We start from the raw sequence: 22,399 nt of genomic DNA, 5'->3' as shown, positions 1-22,399 counted from the left end.
AAAGAACCTATGGCTATTTTCTCAAATCTACATAATAAAGAGTTCCACTCCAGTCCACACTATCATCAGAATGTAAATCTACTACAATATTGACACCATATAAGGCAAGGGACAGCAGTATTTATGTCATAATTTGCTGCTTTGCAAACGAGGTCACCGAGTCAACAGACAAGCAAAACAGATCCAAAATGCCCACAATGTTAGACTTTTAGCAGTTGATCTCACAAGTAACTGTGAAGACTGACAGTAAGACATAAAAAGCTCAACCAATAAAAAATCTTAAGCGTTCAAAGTCCCACCTCAAAGTTCCTGAACTTTGAGAAAGGAGTAGCCCTTGAGGCAACTTCCCCAGAACTTAATTTAGACTCTGGTCTCTGTAGTATCTCCAAAGGTTTGTAGTCTCTGGTGAAATTTCCTGCTGTGGAACGAGAGCTAAAAACTAATTAAAAGGGTTAGAAGCTTGTGCGCGGCTTCTGTGACATTGTCACTGTGTTTGGGCACATTTAGAAAGTGTGGAGGATTATTTTTCAGCTGCAAAAGTCATTTTAAGAAATGACTTGGGGCTTCTAGAGTGAAATCTAAAATTGGCAGAATATTTAGAGATTATAGCTAAACGAAGACAAACATGATCATTATGTATTACAGGTAACGACTACAAACAAAGTAGGAAGAGTGGACAGCAACACTGCTCCAATAATCTGTTTATTCACAGCAACGGAAAGCTAAGTGCAAACAGTATAATCCAAATAAGATGATCACCAAAGTAATAGGGAATAGCTGGAGCACTGTGTGTTAGCAAAGCTACTGTTATCCTGCACCTGCAGGAGGTGAAAGAGGTGAAAACCTGAAGGAGGGGGAGGTCGGGAAGAAAGAAATGAGCCGGGACACAAGTGGCATTGATTGAACTGGTTCATGTCCACCCTCATTCATAAACAAGGCTAACCTGCCACATGTTTATGGACGATCTGTCTCGATGACAATGCAAAACGCTGGCACGCATCCCAGAACACCTGTGAAATGCACTCTAATGAGAGTTAATCACACAAACACAGAAAACAAAGCTAAAAATCAAAGATTTACACGTATCGGGCTCACCGCGAGTATTGACAGATACTAAGGAGGCCATTTGCCACATTTGAATTTGGAAACTGTTTTTTTTTTTTTTTTTCATGGCCGTGGCAGTGATTACAAACACAATGTTCAGTATTGATTAATAAAGAGGCGGCTTTTTTGTTGTGCAAATGGAGGTGAAATAGGTCCAACAAATTACAGATAAAACGTCATTCGAGACTCAAAGAGAAGACAAACGTGATCACGATCAAGTCTGATGGCAAAGATAAAGTTCAAAGACAGATTTCAAAATCTGTATCGACTTTGATCACTCTATCGTGTTTGCACAATCAAATCAGAACAAAGACAGATATGCTTCATGCTTTCAATAAAAAAAAATGCGTACAATAACAGCTGAAATATGAGATTGTTTTGCACCAGTAACACAGGCAAATTATTCTTGACATGCAGTCAGTATCACAGAGCTGTCTGGCATGGTAGCAGGAATCAAAGAGCATTCTTGGAATAGCAATTACAGACGTGTCTAGGGAAATAAAGGCAAACTATGGACATAGTCAAAATGATGCATGTACAGCATTCTTATCAAAGTCGAAGCCCGAAGCTAGAATGGTCTGCTTACAGGGAGGCTCTCAGCTGACTGAGAAATGGCAGCTGTAGGGTATCACAAAAACAAAACACAAATTAGTCTCATATCTTGGCCGGGAAGGAGTGCACGGATGTTTGCTTAGACATGATGCCTCACTGTAATCACTTTGATCAAAGTGCTGACAGTTAAGTCTGCAACAGACTTCTCAGATTGTGCAAAATCCCAAATGTGAGCTGATACAAACAAAGAACTCTTAATTAGCGTTAAGATCACAGAGGGTATGCGAAGTGACGGAGGTTGCAGTTCTCCTTCAGTTTCTGTGCATCAGTCATGCAAGGTTGAATTCATGAGTCGCAGATGGAAGATGCCGTTGCTAGTTCTCTGCGCATGCACAACATGTTTTTTTCTTTTTTTTTTTTTGGTGGGGGGGGTCTTCTGGGGCTCACCACCACACAGACAATGTGTGGTCCATGACTCTCGGACAGACACATAGGCTTCGTCTCTCAGGGAGCTGTGAGAAGAGTTCACAGTGCATGTGATCCCATAGGATATCACAATGAGTCATGGAGCCCTGCTCCTTGCTCAAAACAAAGACATACAACAGGTCTCTATAATTCAATACATTTTACAATTGAATGTATTTAAACAAAAAACACGAGTCACTTTAAGGCACAAACACCATAAACATGAAGGAATCGATCCCAGGGACATCACAGTACACCAGAGAAACAGTTTGCTTGCAGAGGTGGTTCGAAGTTACGTGTCATTTTAAAGTACTTATTACCCGACTTGAGTATTTCTACAATAGATCATAATAATGTTGTATTTTTTTCTTCCCATCTATATTTAAAGCAATATTTTGAGACATACTGTAGGGCTGAGTGACTATCATGAGAATTAGGTGAAAATATTACATTACATTAACACCACCCTTCTGTCTGTGTTACAGCCAGAAAACTGTTAACATACACTATCAGGAGCTAACTTAACTGTCACCCAGCAGATGGTAAACCTTAGCATTAGCACAAAAGGAGTCATAATGCTAATGGACTGCAGCCAGGAGACAGTTAGCTAAGCCTAAGACGGGAGGGAACAGCTGTATTAGTCGCCACCAGCCAAATGTAGGTAAATATTCACTCTCCTTTAGCTCCATTTTCAGTTTCTATAACCTCCTGAGGGAATTATCTTATTCTTCAGCTGTTAAATGCTTGGCTGTTCATTAGCTGTACACTTACTGCCTTTAACTGCAGTGCAGATAGTGTGCCATGGGTTTTTAGACCTGGAAACCAAACAGAGCTGCAGCTTATGGTTCTAATTCTCTCTGTTTGTCAGAGATTGTCAAAGAAAAAAAGAATTTATTTATTTTTGATCACAATATGGATGCAAGTGAAATAATCTGATTTGTCGCCTTTCACATGGGATTAACATGATTAGAGTAATTTAGCCTTTTCTGTTTTCTGGCACCAAACGTGCCAACAATGAGCAAGTGACCATCAGAACTGGACCACAGAGGAATGGATGAAGGTAGCCTGGTCTGATGTATACCATGCAATCCTTTCATGGAAACAGTATTCCCAAGATGCTAACATCTTGATGCCAGATATCAAAGCACACCTGGTCTAGTGGACTCGATGAATCAGAGGTGTTTTCGCAGCAAAAGGGGGACCAACACAATATCAGGCAGGCGATCATAATGTTATACCCGATCAGTGTATAATAATACAACTGGTTAGCTGGTGTTGTCTAAAGCCATATAGTGGACAGTGACCTTTTACAGTCTTCTTTTCTTTTGTATATTTCTGTAGCTTGAACCATCTTAAGGGAAATCTGACATTTGCCCGAAATCTGATTACTTTCAAAAACTTCTCTTCTTCAGCCAACTTCAAGATGCACTTTGCCCTATATTTCTTCTGGGCTTTTTAACTTCTGTACTTCAGGTGTTAGTTCATCATAAATGCTCTTTGAATTCCCTTTTTGGTCAATAGTCATAAAATACTTCTTGCACTTGCATTCTGTTTACAACTTTCACGTTGACAATTTAAATATACATGTAGAAATTTGACTACTGACCCCTGTGGACACTGTCGATTAATAACCTCAGCCAGTGACTGTGAAATATTGTCTACAGTTTTTGAGCAAATGTGGCAGTTTTTGATCAACAATAACAGCCTGAGGTCAGAGGAAATCTCAAGATGATGCAACCAAAGATAAAAAAAAAAAAATTATCAACTGGCCTGTATTGTGGATTACAGAAGTAAGAAAAGGGGATGGGAAACTCAAATTCTCCCATTCCTAGTTCCCAGGAAGTGAAGCGTGTGATGATGGAAATTAAACAAAGCGGTATAAATCGGTGGTTCCATAATTTCCTTAGGGATCAATAAAGTATTTTGATTCTTATTGATCAATTCCAAATAGTTGTTGCCACAGGGCTCTGCTGTTGTGTTATGCAACTGTTCAATAAAAGCTTCCCAAATTGTCTCTAATTACCTCTAACATCAGATTGCAAGGCACCTTGTGTTTCTTCCCCCAGCAGACAACAACAGCACACACAATATTCAAAATTATGTACAACGATTCATCAGAGGGCTCTATTATCACACAGGCAACAGAGTGCAAAGAACAGCAAACTTTGGCAAACTTACATATAGTTGCCTTTGTTTGTACTTGAGCCTTTGACTGCCTTATGGAATATAGGCTGCTGATAAAGTGCGTGCATCCATCCCCTTCTGTCTTGGGCCATCTGGATCCAGGCGATGCCATGGCAGTCATCCCGCCTTCATCTTCCCTTCAGGGCAGCACATTGCCACCAGCCAAATAAATTTTGGATGCGGCCAGTAAATCTGTCTGCTCTACCAGCCACTTTGGCAGGTCACCAAACTCATTCAGCGGTTCTTTTCTATTCTGAAAATCTAGTCAATTGGCAAAATACTGAAAGTTTTGGGTAGATTTTGAAGGCTTAGTCAGTGTAGTCTCCTTACTTGATTGACTTGTGAGCTTCACGTCATACCAAGTTTCCCACCCATTGTTGCTTTGGTTGTGTTTGTCGGGGCATGAACTCCAATGGATTGCACATGCTCGCACAAGCCTTAATCACGTATTCCTTCCTAAACGTTTGCTCATTTTCAGCCTGCGCTGGCTGCGATAATCACCTCCTCTGAATCATTTCTCCATCTTGGATAATTTCAACTCATTATTTCACCAGTTGTTCTCTGTGAGAGATGATTCAGCCTCTTTAGCACTTCCATGTTTGAGTCTCACTGTGAAGGGGAAGCCAAAGTTGAATTTCCCTTGGTTTTATGGAAGGGAGGAAAGTCTGGCCAGGTTTCCTGCACATCACTCCAGTGTTCGTTGAGTCAGTAAAGACATACTTAGAAGGCAGTGCCAGGAAAAGCACTGATAGTTATGCATGGCCAACATGAAAAAAAAAACACCCAAACAATCTGTTTCATCTCAGCACTTGTTGATGTTGCCTGCTGCAACAACTGCTACAGGTGTGCATGTGCTAAACACACCATTTCCTTGCTTTGACAGATGCTGCTCTCCACTACATGCCACTAGCTCCAATCCTTGGAGAGCCTCCAGTGAAACAAACAACGTTAATAGAGAATATAAAGCTACACAGGGTCCCCACACATTTGGAACATATGGGGCACACGGTGCATGCTCAGATTGGAAAAGGGGGATTCATCTATTTCAAATGGAAGGCTGGAACTGTGCAAGGAATACGTTTATTCCTAAACTCTGGCTACATTGTGTTAGGAGACGGACATGTGAGTTACTGATGATCCAACAGCGAGAGAAGTAGAAGCAGAAAAAGCTGTACATACATAGAAGGACCATTGTAATGTAGGGGGTACTGGCTCATGTAACATTTCTTAAATTATTATTACAGGCACAGGTTTGAGCAGGAATAGTGTGGATATGTTCCTTACAGATTTCTAAAAAACTCAATTATCTCTTCAAACATGATGACTCTGAATCCAAAGGGAGAAACTCTTTTTACTTCAGTTCCTTGCAGCACACTGCAGAGTGCTGGAGACAAGCAAATGCAGGGTGCTTTGTGGTACTAGCTCACTGCGAGTGAATAAAGTCACTCAACATCCCCTCATCGCTCAGCATTAGAAAGTCAAATTGTATTTCTATATTTAGCTATCTGGCTCGCAAATGGGGTAGAAAATTATGGCATTTGACAACAGCTTGTTAAGAGAAATTGTAAAAGGAAATGCTTTTAGGTCTTGTGGACGGTTTAATAGTCTTGACTCTTCTGCCATGTGCTTGTCCGTGGTGAGAGACAGATTGTAAAAGCAATTATAGAGAACCAATGTCGAGCTCAGGAATAAATGATCAGTTCATGAATATCGTAGTGCCGCCACTCCATATAACTGGCAGTAGGTGCATGGTAGTGTAAAACTTTAAAAGGGGCTGTCAAAGGGGTACACGAGTAGGAAAGAGCAAGACGTTAGCTCTCTTGTCACAAAAAGGCAGAATTGTATCAGTTTACAATGACACATCTGACTGTAACAAACAAAACTACTGTGCAGTCTGAGCTAAACGTTTACAAAACCAGATATTGGTCTAATAAGAAAGTGCTAAGCCACACTAAGTCACCAGTGAAGGACCTCACATTTTCCAGGTTTATCGAACCGGAACCTACCTACCTATGGGCTCAGGTTATCATGAGGTGAGGTAAAGAGTTGCTACACTTTTAGAGAACAAAATGAAATCCTGTGCAACTCTGTTACTGCTCACGATCCCGGATTGTGTGTACACCAACTTAAACAGAACATCATTTTCTGCAGATAAACTGCACCTCCCTTCCATGTGTCGCTGCTAAAAATAACTAATGATGCACACCTGCTTTCACAGTCTGATTAGGCAAACGATCCGAACATCACAAAAACAGACATCCTCACAACAGGACAGCGTTTTCTGTGTGTGGAAAGCACAAAAACAAAAAAACAAAAAAAAGAATCAAACTCCACTGGCACCACTGAAACAAGCTTGTGAGACATTATTATTTGTGCAACATCATAACAGAAAGTTGGCCAAAACTGGAGGGAAAAATCTCTCCATTCTGTATTTAGCAGAGCGACGCTCCAACCCACAGATGACAGGAAGCATTAGTAAACTGCACCTAGTGCAAATAAAATGTAAAAAAAAATAAAAAATAAAATATAGATATATATATAAATATATAATGTATGGATGGAAAATGTTGAACATTGCGTGTGATCGTGAGGCTAGCTAAACATTTGTTTAAACTGAAAACTCAGAGGCCTAATGACCAAAATTTTGCATAATGTTATTTCTGTATGCAAATGAAAGACAAACACTGGTTCCACTCTGAAATGGCTTTTTGTCAGTGAGTCAACAAGAATTTATAAACTTTACAAACTCTTTTGTGATTACTGTGGTTAGCTGCTATCTTGTAATCCGGCTAACCAAAGTTGTTTGGCCCTCATGTGCACCCAGTAGTATAATTAACAGAATGAATAAATGATTTAACACAAAGTAAAATTTGTGGGAATATATTTCTTCTGATATTTAAAATTACGAGGAGACGGTTATTCAGCATTCTTTGTGAGACGTTTTGTCCCGCCCCTCCCTGAGCCTGGTTTTGCCGGAGATTTCTTCCTGTTAAAAGGGAGTTTTTCCTTCCCAATGTCACCAAAGTGCTTGCTCATAGGTGAGTCATATAACTGTTGGGTTTTTCTCTGTATATATTACTGTAGGGTCTACCTTATAATATAAAGCACCTTGAGGCGACTGATGTTGTGATTTGGCGCTGTATAAATAAAATCGAATCTAACTGAATTGAAGTGAACAACACTAGCTTGCAAACCAAGCACCATAATATGTGCATGTGTAATATTTCTTAATGAATTAGCTGATGCTTGTAAACCATAAATACCCATAATAACCAAAGAAAATGGACAAGAGGGTGCAGTCTGGTAGTTTGTGGCACAGCTTCTATTGCATAAACTGAGCTTCAGGCACCAGATTTTCTTTGAAGAATCTGGTGCATTTGTGTGCTGGTTAATGTCACCTTTGCAATGTTAAAAGCAAGTTCAGCTGCTAGAGTGAAAAGGCGCATGTGCACCAGGTGGAATGTATGTGTTGGTGTGAAAGACAGAGAGAAATCATCCACCAACACTGCCACTACTTAAGTGTGTAGTACTGTACTTTACAGGGGGAAGACAGGTTAATGAAAAACTATCGATTCTCTCTCCAAGTCCCAGGAGAAGAGCGAAAGCAACACTGATACTTCCGAACTTTGTTTTCACCTTCTTTTGACGTCCTGTCCGTTCAGTGGTAACACCGGTTTTAGAGGGGACAGGAGAACAGAGGCAGGAGGGTTATGTGAGAGCAGTGATGCCGTCAGTGGCGGTTAGTGGAGAATAAAGAGAAGACAATGAAGGTGAGGGGAAACAGAGGGAGGCGGTCAAAGCTGGCCCAGCATCGCTTCCCTCATTCAGACAAAGAGACGTGAAGCAGCCAAGTCAGAGAACATTAAAATCTTGTTTTACTATTATTTTTTTTTAATCACAGCAACAATTAATGCTCCATAGTCTTCATTTCATGAAAAAGTGAAATCTACCAGTCTTTACATGTTAAATCCTGTTTGTAGGTCCTGATGGGTACTTTTTTGTATGTAAGACAATCTATACAGCTTTCTGTGGTGAAAGAAAGAGCTTGCTCAATAGAGAGAGAAATTGACTTAAATGTGGGCATACTGCCCACTTTAATGCAGACCACAGGGACATGGTAATCCCCGTCCCTGTGCCTGCAGTCCCTGTCAGTCTCTTGTCGATTAGCTTCTGAGAATTTGTCCTCAAATCTGTGACATACTTTGATGAAGGCTGTCTCAGCTGTCGGTTGATGCGTCTAACAATCCAAATGATGGTCCTAGAAATCAGGTTTTACACATTCATTAAGTGCCACCAAGTCAACTTTCTAAGAAGACTGGCCCAGAGGGTGTAAGAAACAAGCTGAAAAGGATGACAGAGATCAATGGCAGTGTGACAGAGACTCTGCAGACCTCCACCTCCATGTGTGGTCTCTCTTAAGCCTGAGGTCTCGCTGTGGGCCCATTCTAGGAATCAGTGAAGGGAGAAATTGTCGCCCGTCAGCAATCAAAGAAAATCAGCCCCTGCCAGGAAAAATTCATGGTGTTATGTTTTGATCCTCCCTCGTCGGTTGCTTGTGGGCGTTAAGCAATGAAACAGACAGGAGATGATAGTGATAAATTTAGGCATCTGTTAACAAGATGCACCTCAATAAGCACTTTGATCCACTAACTGCTGCAGTAAAGCTGCTTGGTGGAAAAACTATGCTTGTGACGGCCAGGACGTCAGATATCGGTGATTCGCTGGAAAATACAGACTGCACGTTGTTAGATAAACAGATCCATGTTTTCCATTCCTGCCTGTAGCCAAATTTGTAACGGTCCCTTTTCACATCATCAGGTGCACCATTCGTATGCAGAGTGCTCTTCATTGAATTGTTCTGTTGTTTCCACTTGATAGATTTATTCCTCAGGTCACTCCACTGTTGAGCCTGTTGCAATTAGAGCTCATGGACCTAAGAGGAGGTCCCTACCTTTTCTCAACAGCTGTAAGAGGATGACAAAGTACTGCCAATTTAACACCCCACAAACACAAACACCCACTTACACATTTGTAAATTACTTGCATTATTTTGCTAATGTACCGCTAATGTGACACTAAAGATATCAGCTTAAAAATTTGACATTTCAGAAAGAGTGTATGTGCTTTGTTGGTAAAATTTAAAATGGATACTATTCTGATCTTTTATCTACAAGTTCAAACATAAAAAGGGGCAATAATTGTTCTGCAGAACTGTAACTGATATATTAATATGCATATTGTTTAACTTTTGACACATTTGACCTTGATTGTTTTATATTCTGTTTTTTAAATGTCCTTCTCCTGTATTTATTATATTTATCAGTTCAATTTTATTTATATAGCTTCAAATCACAACAACAGTCAGTTCCCCTACAATAATAAAGAAAAAACACCAACAAAAAGAAAACTCCTTATGAGCAAGCACTTGGCAGCAGAGTGAAGGAAAAACTCCCTTTTAACAGGAAGAAACCTCCAGTGGAAGCAGGCTCACGGAGGGACAGTTATGGGGGAGAGAGGATAGAGACAAGACAAAAAACACACTGTGAGCCAGAGATTAATAATAATTCATGATCAAATGCAAACTGGTATATAAACACAAAGAGTGAAAGGAGGTGAGTGAAGAAGAAACACTCTGTGCACCATCTAGCAGCCTAGGCCTATTGCAGCATGATTAAAGGAGGATTCAGGGACACCTGAGCCAGCCATAACTATATGCTTTATCAAACAGGAAAGTTTTAAGCCTAATCTTAAAAGAAGAGAGGTGTCAGTCTCCCAAATCCAAGCTGGGAGCTGGTTCCACAGATGAGGGGCCTGAAAGCTGAGGGCTCTGCCTCCTTTTCTACTTTTAAGTACCCTAGAACCACAAGTAAGCCTGCAGTCTGACAGCGAAGTGCTCTATTGGAGGAGTATTGTATTTTATTTAGATTTTCACTTATGCACGTTTATTTCAGTCACTCTTTGTTGCAACTGTCTGGAAGCTTCGACTGTGGTCTTAAAAAAACGGAAGCTTTCTTCGCTTCTACCTTCTTCACAAATGTTCACCGCAGGAGATGAAACTACAGTGGCAAAGGGACTTGTGTCAGGGGATCTTATGCATGTTAGGTGAATGTGGTAACCACTACACTATGATAAGGGCCTAACGTTTTGTAGGCAGTCAAACACCCTCCAAAATCTTCATTAACGTGCTGTGTTTTATCTATGCATCATCAGTTTTTTTGATAAATAATAATAAGACAAAAAAGCAACTAGTTAATATACATGTAAATCAACAGACACATTAACCATTGGCCCTCATGTCCTGCATGTAGACCCCCTTGCAGCTGTCCTGTTTGACAAGAATAGGCTCCCATGATCCTGCCCTAGTTCTTCTGAACCTCAACTTTACACGTCCAAGAGGAGATGTGGTCAATCGTCCCTGACCCTCAAGAAATTGATGTCATGGAGTCCGGAGACTCTTCGAAGTTTAGGCTGTTTAACTGAAAAAAGGTTCATTGATTTATTAATAATGTATTAAAGCAAATCCACCTCTTTTATTAGAAAGGACACATTCACAAATGTAGCAGCTCGTGAACTAAGGAGCGATTTTCCAAAATAATAACCAACCCCCCCCCCCCCCCCCCCCCCCCCCAAAAAAAAAAAACCCCACCTTCATCTCAGTGTTTCTGAACAAGCACAATTTCTAGTTTACACTGCCTCTACAACTGGGCGAGTCCAGGCCCTCTTCCATATAAATCAATAACAGCACTCAGACAGCCTGTGCCTGAAAATGATTCGCAAGGTTCAACAAAACTAATGTGGGGGAGCTTATTGACACTGTAAGCACCGCAAGGCTGCAAACAGTCCAAACATGGTTTCTAGTGTTGTTGACTAGACCACAGAACTATTACAAACCAGGACGCTTCATATGTGCATGAGCTGGTATACTGCTACCTGTGTAAACACGACTTTTTCTTTCGCCAAAATAGTCTGCTATTTTCCAACCTTTTACACACAAATTTCAATTCTCACACTCTTATCATCTTACTTAACAGCTTGGGCCTACTTTAAAACAACAAACTGACAAGCCAAATTTAGGTTAACACAAATACACACTTACAATATCAGTTTTCCTTATTATGAAGATGCTTCTCACATCTATTAAAACTGCGACTATGTAAACAGTTTTATTTTCGTAAAAAACAGTTTCACAAGTTTGTGCATGAGAATGTCCTCGAGTAACACGACTGAGCGCTAATTACAGGCAGAGACTGGAAATGTTTTATCCACATATTCTGAAATACTGCACTATCATTTTCTAAGATTATCAGTGTGTCTTTGCCTACAAAACAAGATGAGACTCTTTACCAGAGAACTGAACATTGTTATTCACCTCACTCAGTTCTACTGCCTTCCTGCTCTCAAGCTTCTGCAACAGGATCTTTATCTTATTTACAGTTAATTCAAAACTCAGACACAAGGGGTTTAACTGCCAAACAAAGCCCGGCTACGTTTTAAATATATTACAAAATCTTACCAATAACATTTTTAATTAGATCATCAGCCACTCCACTCTGACTTACTTTTAGGTTGAATGAAGAAGAATGAATATGGCACTTATTGTTTGCTCTTTTTATTGCATACCAGGTCAATACTATTCTGCTCGTCTTTCTGGACACTTAAGCATATATAAACAAGCTTTGCATGAATAATTCAGTAGCAGTAGCATCATCCTGGCCTGACTTAGAGCATGGGGTTTAATTGCTGACCTGTCAACAATAAAAGTCTGCTGGATATAGAAACACACTGAATACTTGTAATGTTTTGCAATAACCCCAGCATGTAAAACCACTCTTACATTGACCAAAAAGCTTGTGTTTAATATTCATCAGGGTCTGTGCTATGCTATAACTGGTCTTATATGAATACAGCATACAGGATGTAGCCCTAAATGTCAGGATTAAATTACATGAGTGATCATAAAGTTAAAAGCTTCCCTCCTCAGACATGCGGGGGTTACCATGTGGAGGCATTTGTATACTTCTTATGTATGATTACAAATATAGATTCTCTACATTCACACAGATTTTCTATATATACATATATTTGCATGGCAAAATGATCTCTTTATTATAGGCTGTATGTGGGAGGAGAAGCCTCCGGTCAGAGCTTCTTGTAGCTGCTGTCTAATCTACCATCACCTCCCTTAAACAGCATGTGCACAGCTTCACTCCAATGCTGCGTCCTTGAAAGTGCCACTCTTGTAGAATGGAAAGAAGATGGAAAAGAGGCAGAATGGAGCAGAGGAGGGACGAGCAGAGGAATTATTCAAACGACGGTTAGATTTGTAGCACCAAAAAGCTCCTCATTAGCATAACTTCAAAACCTCGCTGCTCCAGTCTTAATAATACATGCGTTTTGAGCTTCTTCGTGAATCACCTCACACTCTGTAATACTGCTGTTTTTCTATTTGTTATGAGGCAATGGGATGTGGATTGTGTGGAGGAGAAAGGCAGGGGGAAAAACAAAAAAACACACTCTTCCTCTACCCTCGCCTCGTGCATTCAGACAGTGGGACATCTTAATCTTTGGTTTATTAAACATGGCCTTGCGTCTTATCAGAGAGACAGACCAGTCATACCAATTAACATTCCAGCACAGGGTTTCTGCAGCAGGAGAACAGGAGGCCAATCTCTCGTCCTTCCTCTCACACACAAATATAAACACACACTTACACAAACAGTATAGAACGAATGCTTGAACACATACAAAGACTGCAAAAAAAAGTACATTTAAAACATACATAGAAATCACAGGGTTCAGCTCACAGAAGAGGGTGATACTTCAGTGTCAAGGCTACCATAACAAGGAACTATATAGCAGCGGGCTGTATCTGGAGATGATATGGGCAGAGTGAGGACAAAGATGTTTATTCTGGCCTGGATTCACCGGGTCATTCCGTCCACAAAGTAACAGCAGAAAAGGGAAACACATGGTGCTTAGGACTGCTAGTGATACAGAGACAAATAGTCTGAAGCTTTCAAGCAAATATATTAAATCTTAGTGCATCACAATTCACATCTAACATTAGCAAGACACATGAGTAACAAGTGATAGCTATGCTAGTATCATGTCGATTAAGTTAATCATCTGTATATACAGTCAAGTGAAAAACACATGTAAAAGATCCAGTAACTTGTAGAAGCATGTTTAGTAGAAATAACTTGAACCGATCATTTTCTGCATGATTTCTCTGTCATGCTGTTGGTGGAATTTTAGCCTCTATTTTTTACAACATTGCTTCATTTCATTGAGGTTTGTGGGCTTTCGTTTATGCACAACTCTCTTAAGGTCACGCCAGGTTGAGGTCTGGACTTTGACTCTGCCGATCCAACACCTCAGCCAATCCGTCTTTCTGCTGTAGATTTACTCCTGTGCTTGCAAGACCCAGCTTGTGGGCCAAACTTTAGCTGTTGGACAGATGGCCTCACATTTGACTTTAAGAATACAGAAGAGTTCATGGTTGATTCAATGTCTGTAAGATACCGAGTCATCATCCCTCCACCACCGTGATGTATGAGATTTTTGTGCTGATTTGCTGTGTTTGGTTTTCTCCAAATTGAAACTGTACATCATGGCCAAACAACTCCAATCTGGTCCCCTCCAAAGGACACTGAAGTCTTGTGGTTTGTTCAACTTTGCAAACTTAAGCTGTGTTGCCATGTCTTTTTAGAGACAACAGGTGTTCTCCTGGCAGGTCATCCAAAAAAGCTATACGTGGTCAATCTTTTGTGCTTTCATGAATTTTAACACTGAAAATCTTATTTGAGGCCTGTAAAGACTGACATGTAGTTCTTTGTTTGTTTGGTTGGTTTTCTTTGCAGTTTCTTTGAGTATTGCACAGTTTGACTTTAAGATGAATTTGCTGGGACTTGTGAATGCTCCAGACCACAAATTCCTAAACTTCTGCTTTTATAGAGGTGCACACACATGCTGCTGATCAATTACTCATGTACATTTGATTATCGCCACCGTAGAGTACTACTCTCTTAATTTCTTTAATTGTCAGTAATTGTCCTTATAATGGTCCATGATTCTCCTTATTTACTGCTACGTTTCCTCAGACGACTATATCAGAATGACTTTAACAGTACGTCCACATTGAAAGGCATCCTTGCACAGATAAACAAAGCAGTGTTTATGGAGGACTGTGCCAGCGTGTAGGTAGGCCAGCAAGTTGTTCTCATTATAGCAACTCTTTATTAGGTTAAACTGAACCAGAATTATCTTAAACTTAAAATCCAAAACCATGGATTACATAGTGTATGATTGCAGTTATTGTATACTAACACACACTTATTTTCATTCATTTTCATCAGATTGGTTCAAGCATCTGATAAGTTTGCACATTCGATAATTTATATTTGCACCAAAACGACACCCTTAATAAATTAAATCATCATTTAAAAACTGCATTTTGCATTTATTGGGACTATTTTTGTCTAATTTGTTTGCTGATCGGAAACATTTATGTGTGAGAAATGTGCAAAAAACTAAGAAATCAGTAAGGGGGTAAATATTTTTTTCATGGTGCCGTATCTCATGTAACTGACATTCTGAAGTGAGAATACGGTAACTTGACTTTTCCTCAGTGCAGCAGAATAACAACACAGCGAGCCTATTAATTCAGAGTCTCTCCTTTGGCACTTAAGAAGGAAAGGCTTTGGCCAATGTCCTCATATATCATTTTTTGTCATTTTTGTTGTAACAGGCAAAATGAAATTGCAGCATTAAAACAGAATTAAGGTCTCCGAAGGGCTGTAGCTATAATAGAGAATTCATATAAAGTGAAGGCTGTGCAGGCAAAAGAGGTCAAAGACTGAATAATGAATCTAATGAATGGCAAATTAAAACGAGGGTTTTTAAACACAATCCTTTGAAATTTAAGATGCTATTGGTGTTGATAATGGACTTATAAACTACCTTTTCTCTGCTGTCAAGAAGGACATTTCTATGCAAAGCATAACAACGGACAATGTCACCAGATTCTTACCAAAGAGTACATAATGTATTTAGCAGAGTGACTAGTAACAAAAAAGGACCTGAAAGCTTTGTATGCTGCCAGTTGGGCCCATTACTGAAACTCTAAACTACACTATATGTGATAATAAAGCACTAAGCTCCACACAAAGCTACTACCAAATCTTTCCCTGACTCCGTCAGTGTGTGAGGCCGTGAGTGTGCAGTACCCATCAGCGAGGCATGAAGGACAACCAGTCGTACACACCACACAGGAGATCCCCGGATTAGTCATGCTCGCCAGCTCTCTGCTGCTGCTACCCTCTAATGCATCAACGCCCCGCATCCAAATACAGTCTCAAAACAGCAAGGGCAGCATCACAGTGCTCCTACAACAGCTCTGTCACAGCTTGCGCTCATAGCTAATTATTGTTGCAATAACAGCTATCAACATGTATAAAGCATGTAAGGAGTGCCTGACAGTGTGTGGAAAATGCTTCACGGGGACATGAACATGCATTTTCTTACTAATAGGCATTGCAGTTGAGTTAAGCATTGGAACATCACAATGATGCTGGTTGTTTACTCCACCTTTTTAAAAGCAAAAATGCAGCTCTGTGGCTGTCAGTAAATGCTCTGCATGGCTGTAGGCTGAGTTTGGCTGAAGTATGATCTGGATATTACTGTTTCTGAGTGTGATTTATAGCTGTTACTCTGGGTCTATACCATTACTAATCAACTAAACTGAGAAAACTCTGTGAAGCCTTACACCTTTTAACAGTGCTAACTACTGCAAACTGGTTAGCACCGATGCCCCACAGAAAGAGGATTCTGGCTTCAAATCTCCTGGTCGGCTATCCTTTCTGGGTGGAGTTTACAAGTTCTCTCTTTGCCTTAGGTTTCCTGCAGGAAATCTCACTTGAACCTGATGCTCGGCACAAATCTTGCATCTAATTTGTAATGTTAAATAATTTGGAACAAATTACTGTACAAATTATGGCCAAATACTTATATTGCCGGAAGGTGTGTAACGAATCTGTTGACTTATTTGTGCTCCACCATTGAGCAGCTCTGCCATTAATACAGTGTTAAGTGAAGCGTGTACTGTTGCCTGCACACAGTGACAGCAGCATGGTTAGTTAGATGAGGAATTGAATTTTAACCAGCTGGAGTCACACAAGAGGAATGCATCAAGACAGCCATAAAACTGCAATAACATGTAGTCAGTCTGCTATTGCTTTGCAATTGACTGCGGTCAAATTGGCAACTGCATGCAATTTGCCACTGCAGAATACAAGCAGCTGGCAACCACTTGAGTCGAGGCTCCTATTGCAAAGAGATGTGTCATAGGTGAGTTGCACTCATCAGTGTAGACTCAAATTGAACGCAGTACAGTAGAAATCTGCGTTTACACATTAGATGACAGTTTTTTGCAAAGGTCCGCCAATCACGCCACAGCCAGTCCTCCAATCAGGAGGTTGGTGGATGCTGGTTCCCTGGTTTCTCCATGTGTCAAAGTATCCTTGGGCAAGATATTAAACCCCAATGCATCCATTGAAGTTCGAGTGTGTGTGAATGTTAGTTGAAAGCGCTCAAGTATAGTTAAAAGCTGTGTGACTGGATGAATGAGACTTGTAGCAGAAAGCACTTTGAGTGCTCTAAATTGAGTAGAAGGGTGCTTTATAAGTACCAGTCCATTTACTATTCACCAATCTGTCTGAGAGTGACTGCAGTCAGTCCGAGTCGGACCGGGAGACAGGTTGCCTCCCATTAGATGACCTGTGCAATCACCTTAAGATCAACTACTCGCAGTCAGTCTCTGATAGAAAAAAATAGTGCTATCACTGAGCAGTTACCAGTTTTTGCTAATCGCAAAGTGCTTGTGTTATTTTGACTATAGTATGATGGAGCCATAATTCTCCATTTCAGATTTCGACATGGACTCCAGGAATCCTTCTCCTATGTTGTAGTCCTTTGAAGTATGCTTGAAGGGTACATTGGTAGTTTGTGCACTGTGAGATAAAGTTTCTGAAGAAGAATAAGACAGCTTCACTTACCATCTGAAGTGGAAATTTACTTTGCTGTGACACAAGCAAACACAAGCAGTCTCACAGAAAACGCCCAGTGGACTTAAGGTGTTGAAAGGACATGCATGAATGCTAATATTAATATACATCACCAGCTTCTCTGTTTAATGCTAGGGAGCTGATCACTAGTGAATTTAAAACTGTTAAACAAACCTTTAAGAGATGTTATCTCTGTTACCAAAAGTTCAAGGATAAAACTACAGTAACATACCACAAAAGTACCATAGAATTAAAAGTAAAGGCTCATATTGTAAATGCACTGTCATTAGGGAGACATGTTCACTTCATGTACGTTCCCTGAAAATATAAGTGTAGTGTGTTAGCATGCTAACAAATTACAATAAGGTGATAAACATTTTGTTCTAGCATGCAGACATTATGGCATTTAATTCAGATAGGTAAAACCATGACTAGAGAAGAAGTTTTAACACAGACGGGCTTTATTGTGACCTTTTTGCCAGCAGACTAAAGTTTTCCATAACAATATCACAGAGGAAACTAAAGACAGCAGCCCTCCTGGGGTGGCACTATAATTTGTGACCATTTAATAAAACACCCACAATTGTCACCCAAGAAGCAGCCCACTGGAGATAAGTGCATGTTCTCTCTGGACTGCTCTGGAAGATGTAATTATTAGCGAAAGTGCTATACAAACCGACTAAAATGGAGCAGTTGGTCCCAAGGTATTTCCACAGTGTTATTAATGTGCTGCAGTGACAGAATGGGAATATAATAAATAGCATCAGGTTGAATATGCAGTAGATACACAGAAATTTTGGCTCCAGCTAAACCCCACCACATTCATATTTCGGGATTCTGCAAATATGAGCTCTACACACCATCCATATCTTCAGCACCACACTAATTTTGTTCAAGTCAAACATACAATCATCTAAGAAGCCTGAAAAACCTCTTGTTTTTTTCACCGTCAAGTTCTCTGCTGCAGCTGAAATGTTGGAAATGGCATGTTATGAGTATGGTCAGCCTCATTACTGTGGTAAATGCAGACGCGAAGGCTTTATCATTACAACCTGTAATTTCCTAAAAAGATTGCACATTCAGCTGTGGACTCGAGTTGACTGCATGGCTGAAAACCCATTTCGCGCTCTGTCTCAACCAATTCATGGTGCCAGATCCAGTCATAAAAAGCTCTTCTCACTTGCCGTACATTAACTTATTAAAGTCATCTTTCGTCAGACCATTAATGTACCTCCAGTGCACAAAATGATTAACAGTGGCTTCAGTCTAGTTCTGGCATTGAATGAATCAAAGTGTGCAATAAACATTAATTGAAAACATTTCATGAAGCAGAGGGGAGAGGATGTCAAGAAATCATTTCAGTAACAACATGGCCTAAGTGTCACTTGGGCTAGCAGTTCTCTTGAGCAATTGTTCTGATTAATCATGTAAAAAAGAAATCTAATGTGAAAGAAGCACAAATAAACGTGAGAGTGGGTTTCATAAAAAGCAGGATTACCTCTAATAAATACTCCTCTATCTCAATTCTTTGGAAAACTGACCATACTGGGAATACTGGCCTATGGGCCAGCAGTTGCTCTTCCTTCAGATAAAAACAAAACACCAGATTCTCAAAGGTGTCAGTGTGAAAGAGACAAAAAGATGGGGGGGAGAGAGAGAGAGACAGAAAGCTGTTGAGTTCAGGCTGTGGGCCTGTTGGCCCTTAGAGATGGGCTGTGTGACTGCTGGCTGATGCTGTCTTATTAAAAGTCCTCCTCTGCACATTCAACAGCACTGTCAAAAAAAAGAATCTTCAAAACTTTGTTGAAACAGTTGCTGAATTGCAGGACAGAGCTGAGCCAACTTATAATGTCAGCCATAAGCATGGATTTTAAGCTCAATACTTAGCTCCGCCAGATACCACTAAAAGAGAGGGAACCCTTTGACTCTGCACTGATTGGACAGGTATTTGTGAGGCTTATTCTCTCTCCCAGCCACCTATTTTTAGTTACTATGCTGTACTAGTATACATAAAGCTAACCAAGCAGTATATAAGCAATTTAAATCATCTCCGGGGGCAACATAAACAATATACACATTAAGCCATAGTCACACAGGCCTAAAGACTCATCAGACACCATCTGGTAACCACAGGTTTAGTGGGAAAATTTGGAATTCCCAACTCATCGACCAGCAGTTGCTGACTGAAATTGGTCTCAAAAAGAAAAGCCACTCAGGGTTTAGTACAGGGGTGGGCAATCTCAGTCCACGAGGGCCGGTGTCCCTGCAGGTTTTAGATCTCACCTTGGGTCAACACACCTGAATCACATGATTAGTTCGTTACCAGGCCTCTGGAGAACTTCAGGACATGTTGAGAAGCTAATTTAGCCATTTAAATCAGCTGTGTTGGTTCGAGGACACATCTAAAACCTGCAAGGACACCGGCCCTCGTGGACTGAGATTGCCCACCCCTGGTTTAGTATCTTGGCCAAGGATACTTTGGAGACTGGAGATTGAACTACCAACCATCTGATTAGTAGATGACCTGCTCTTCCTAACGAGTGACAGCCACCCTCAAGAAGAATGACTTTGTTTCTCAGCTGTTCTTAAATTTCTTTCGTTTGTGGCACGATGTGATGCTTTTTGGGATCGTTAAGCCTACGCCACCTCGTCAGACAAGTTCAATTTAAGTGATTCATTGATTCAACGGGTCTGACAGTAATCAGGCCCAGGTGTGGCTTGTCTAACTGAACTCAGATTTCCCCAAAAAATGTGATTATCAATTCTGTAGATTTGTGATTTAACAGGGGTTTCAACTGTTGCACTTTGTAGTAGAAACATTGACATGGTCATACATATTCAGGGATACAGTGATTTTGTTTTCAAAATTTTCAGTTAATCCTGGAGTCCCACATATAGAAATAACTAAATTCCCAAAGCTGAAGATCCAGTGAAGTTGCCTGTTTATTTGGCCCATAGTCAGACCTCTTCAAATATTTAGTTCCCAAGTAGATGTTTCAAAGAAAATGAGAAAGGTGATAAATGACTAAAACACTCTAAACACTCTGAGAACGCAAAAGGTAACCTTCGGTGTTCCTATGGTATGCGCCGGATTGTGGATGAAATCCAGTAGAATGACGTTCCTGGTGGTATTCCAGCCCTAACCCTAAGCTTAATCCTAACCCTAACCACAACCTTAATCACGTTAGATAGTGTTTTCCAAAGCGATTCATGATGAGAACATAAAATAAATGTACATGTGTAGATTGAGTCCAAACGGTTCTCATGTTTCCTCCTTTTTCCGAACGCGTAACATAGAAACGTGTTGGGTTACCAACGATTTGTCACATAGCTTATATGTTACGCTTTGGGAGTGAAACATGTGTAAAACTGATGAAGTTTTGTGTGATGAAGAGGCAGTGCTACATGAAACAGTAGCATCGACCTGCTTGTGATACAACAACATTTATAGAGTTGCAGAGACTCTACAGACCGCAAATGAAAATGCTCTTCAGCACTCTTCACCACAAATTCAAAAAATTCCACATTATGAGATTATCATTACAGTATTAACATTACCGCATTATCGTTACATTATTATAGTCCCACTTTTCTGCCATACACCAAAGTTTAAATCACAGAGCTCAGGTCTGGACAAGTCAATTAGTCCACACAAGCCATACACGAACAGTGACAGGGTACCGTAATTGGCCCCATGCCAGCAGATTAATATGTGGTCCTTTACTACTAAAATGGCCTTTCTTAGTGAAGCTCCAGAGAATTAATTAAACCGATGCCATTTTGAGGAGCCAAGGACTTCAGGATAAAATGACCTTGATATGAAAATGGGTCTTACAGACAGATAACTACGCTGACCTTATGTCAGTCCACTTAACCTTCTCAAACCTGCATTTATTCTGCAAGTGTTACATGGTGAACCTGTTGTACGCTGACATCCTCTGCAGGTATGGCAAGGGCTGAGGTGGACATTATTTATAACTGAAGACCAAATGCTTTAGTTTTACTGAGAAAGGTCACACTGAACTTGTTATTTACAAAGAAAAATCTCACTGCATCAGTTTTTGTCCCACGGTCGTCACGCAAGCTTTCCATAAACACAAATGAGAAGTTTCGTGTCGGCTGCCAGTAACAAACAAGAATAAGAGATTAAACGGCACAAGGTGCACTTGATTATTTTAGTTGCTATGCAACTAAAAAAGGAAGTGCATGAACTGCAGGGTGCTTAAGGAGCAACTGAGTGTGTGTCCCTGATTTCACCTCTTTTGAAACCAATCTGCGATAAACAGTGGGTCCACAGATGGTCACTTATTACCACCTGCATGAATAATAAAGGAAAAGGTTTTTAGCACTTAAAGAGAGGGACAAAAATGAAACATTAAATCAGAAAAATAAACACTTCGCCCCTCTGCAGGAATTCTAAAAAGATATGATACTGAGGTATCATTGAGTGGTTCTCTCCCAGCAGTCTGTTCCTGCCTCTCAGGGGAATAGTAGAAAAGGTACCAATTGAGGCAGAACCATAGCCCCAGGGGGCAGTGGAGGTGGCTTAAAATCCCCTGCCAGTGCTTTCAATACCGGATGCCAGAGCCTGGTTGACTTTACGATTTTGCGTAATTTTGTTTTTGGCTAGTCTTTATATCTTCTTCTTGTCAGGTCTTAAAGCTGGTCTCTCATCTGAAGCCAGGATAAAACTCCTAGTTGAGGTGGGCAAACACAGCTCCGGTGATGTACTGCTCCTCCCCAGTGCAATAGCTCAATCCCATTAAAAAAGAAGTACAAGATCAAGACAGAAACAAAACATGACCTGGACTTGGGATATACTTTGTATTCATTCACACTACACAAATGACCCGTTTCAGCTGCCAGAAGCAAGATTAACCACAGTATCAAAATGGAACAACAGACGGTTGCTACTCAGTGTTTGAGTAAATCAGCGACTAAACAGAGTCCTCTTTTCAGAGTTAGCAAAGAAAGTCTGACCAATGTTTTTCTCTTCACTTCTTTTTTTTGGGGGGAAGGGGATCTTAACTTCC

At 40.4% G+C, this 22,399-nt stretch overlaps 1 protein-coding gene across 12 annotated transcripts in view; it reads right to left on the bottom strand.

Moving 5' to 3' along the window:
* Positions 1 to 22,399, bottom strand: part of arvcfb (ARVCF delta catenin family member b) — a 257,350-nt gene that overhangs the window by 174,217 nt on the left and 60,734 nt on the right. The gene's annotated exons all lie outside the window — the stretch shown is intronic.

The sequence above is a fragment of the Perissodus microlepis genome, chromosome 12 (genome assembly GCF_051167445.1).
Source record: "Perissodus microlepis isolate ML-2025 ecotype Zambia chromosome 12, ASM5116744v1, whole genome shotgun sequence".
Lineage (NCBI taxonomy): Eukaryota > Metazoa > Chordata > Actinopteri > Cichliformes > Cichlidae > Perissodus > Perissodus microlepis.
The sequence above is the reverse complement of the archived record's forward strand: the minus strand, read 5'-3'. Positions and strand labels throughout refer to the sequence as shown.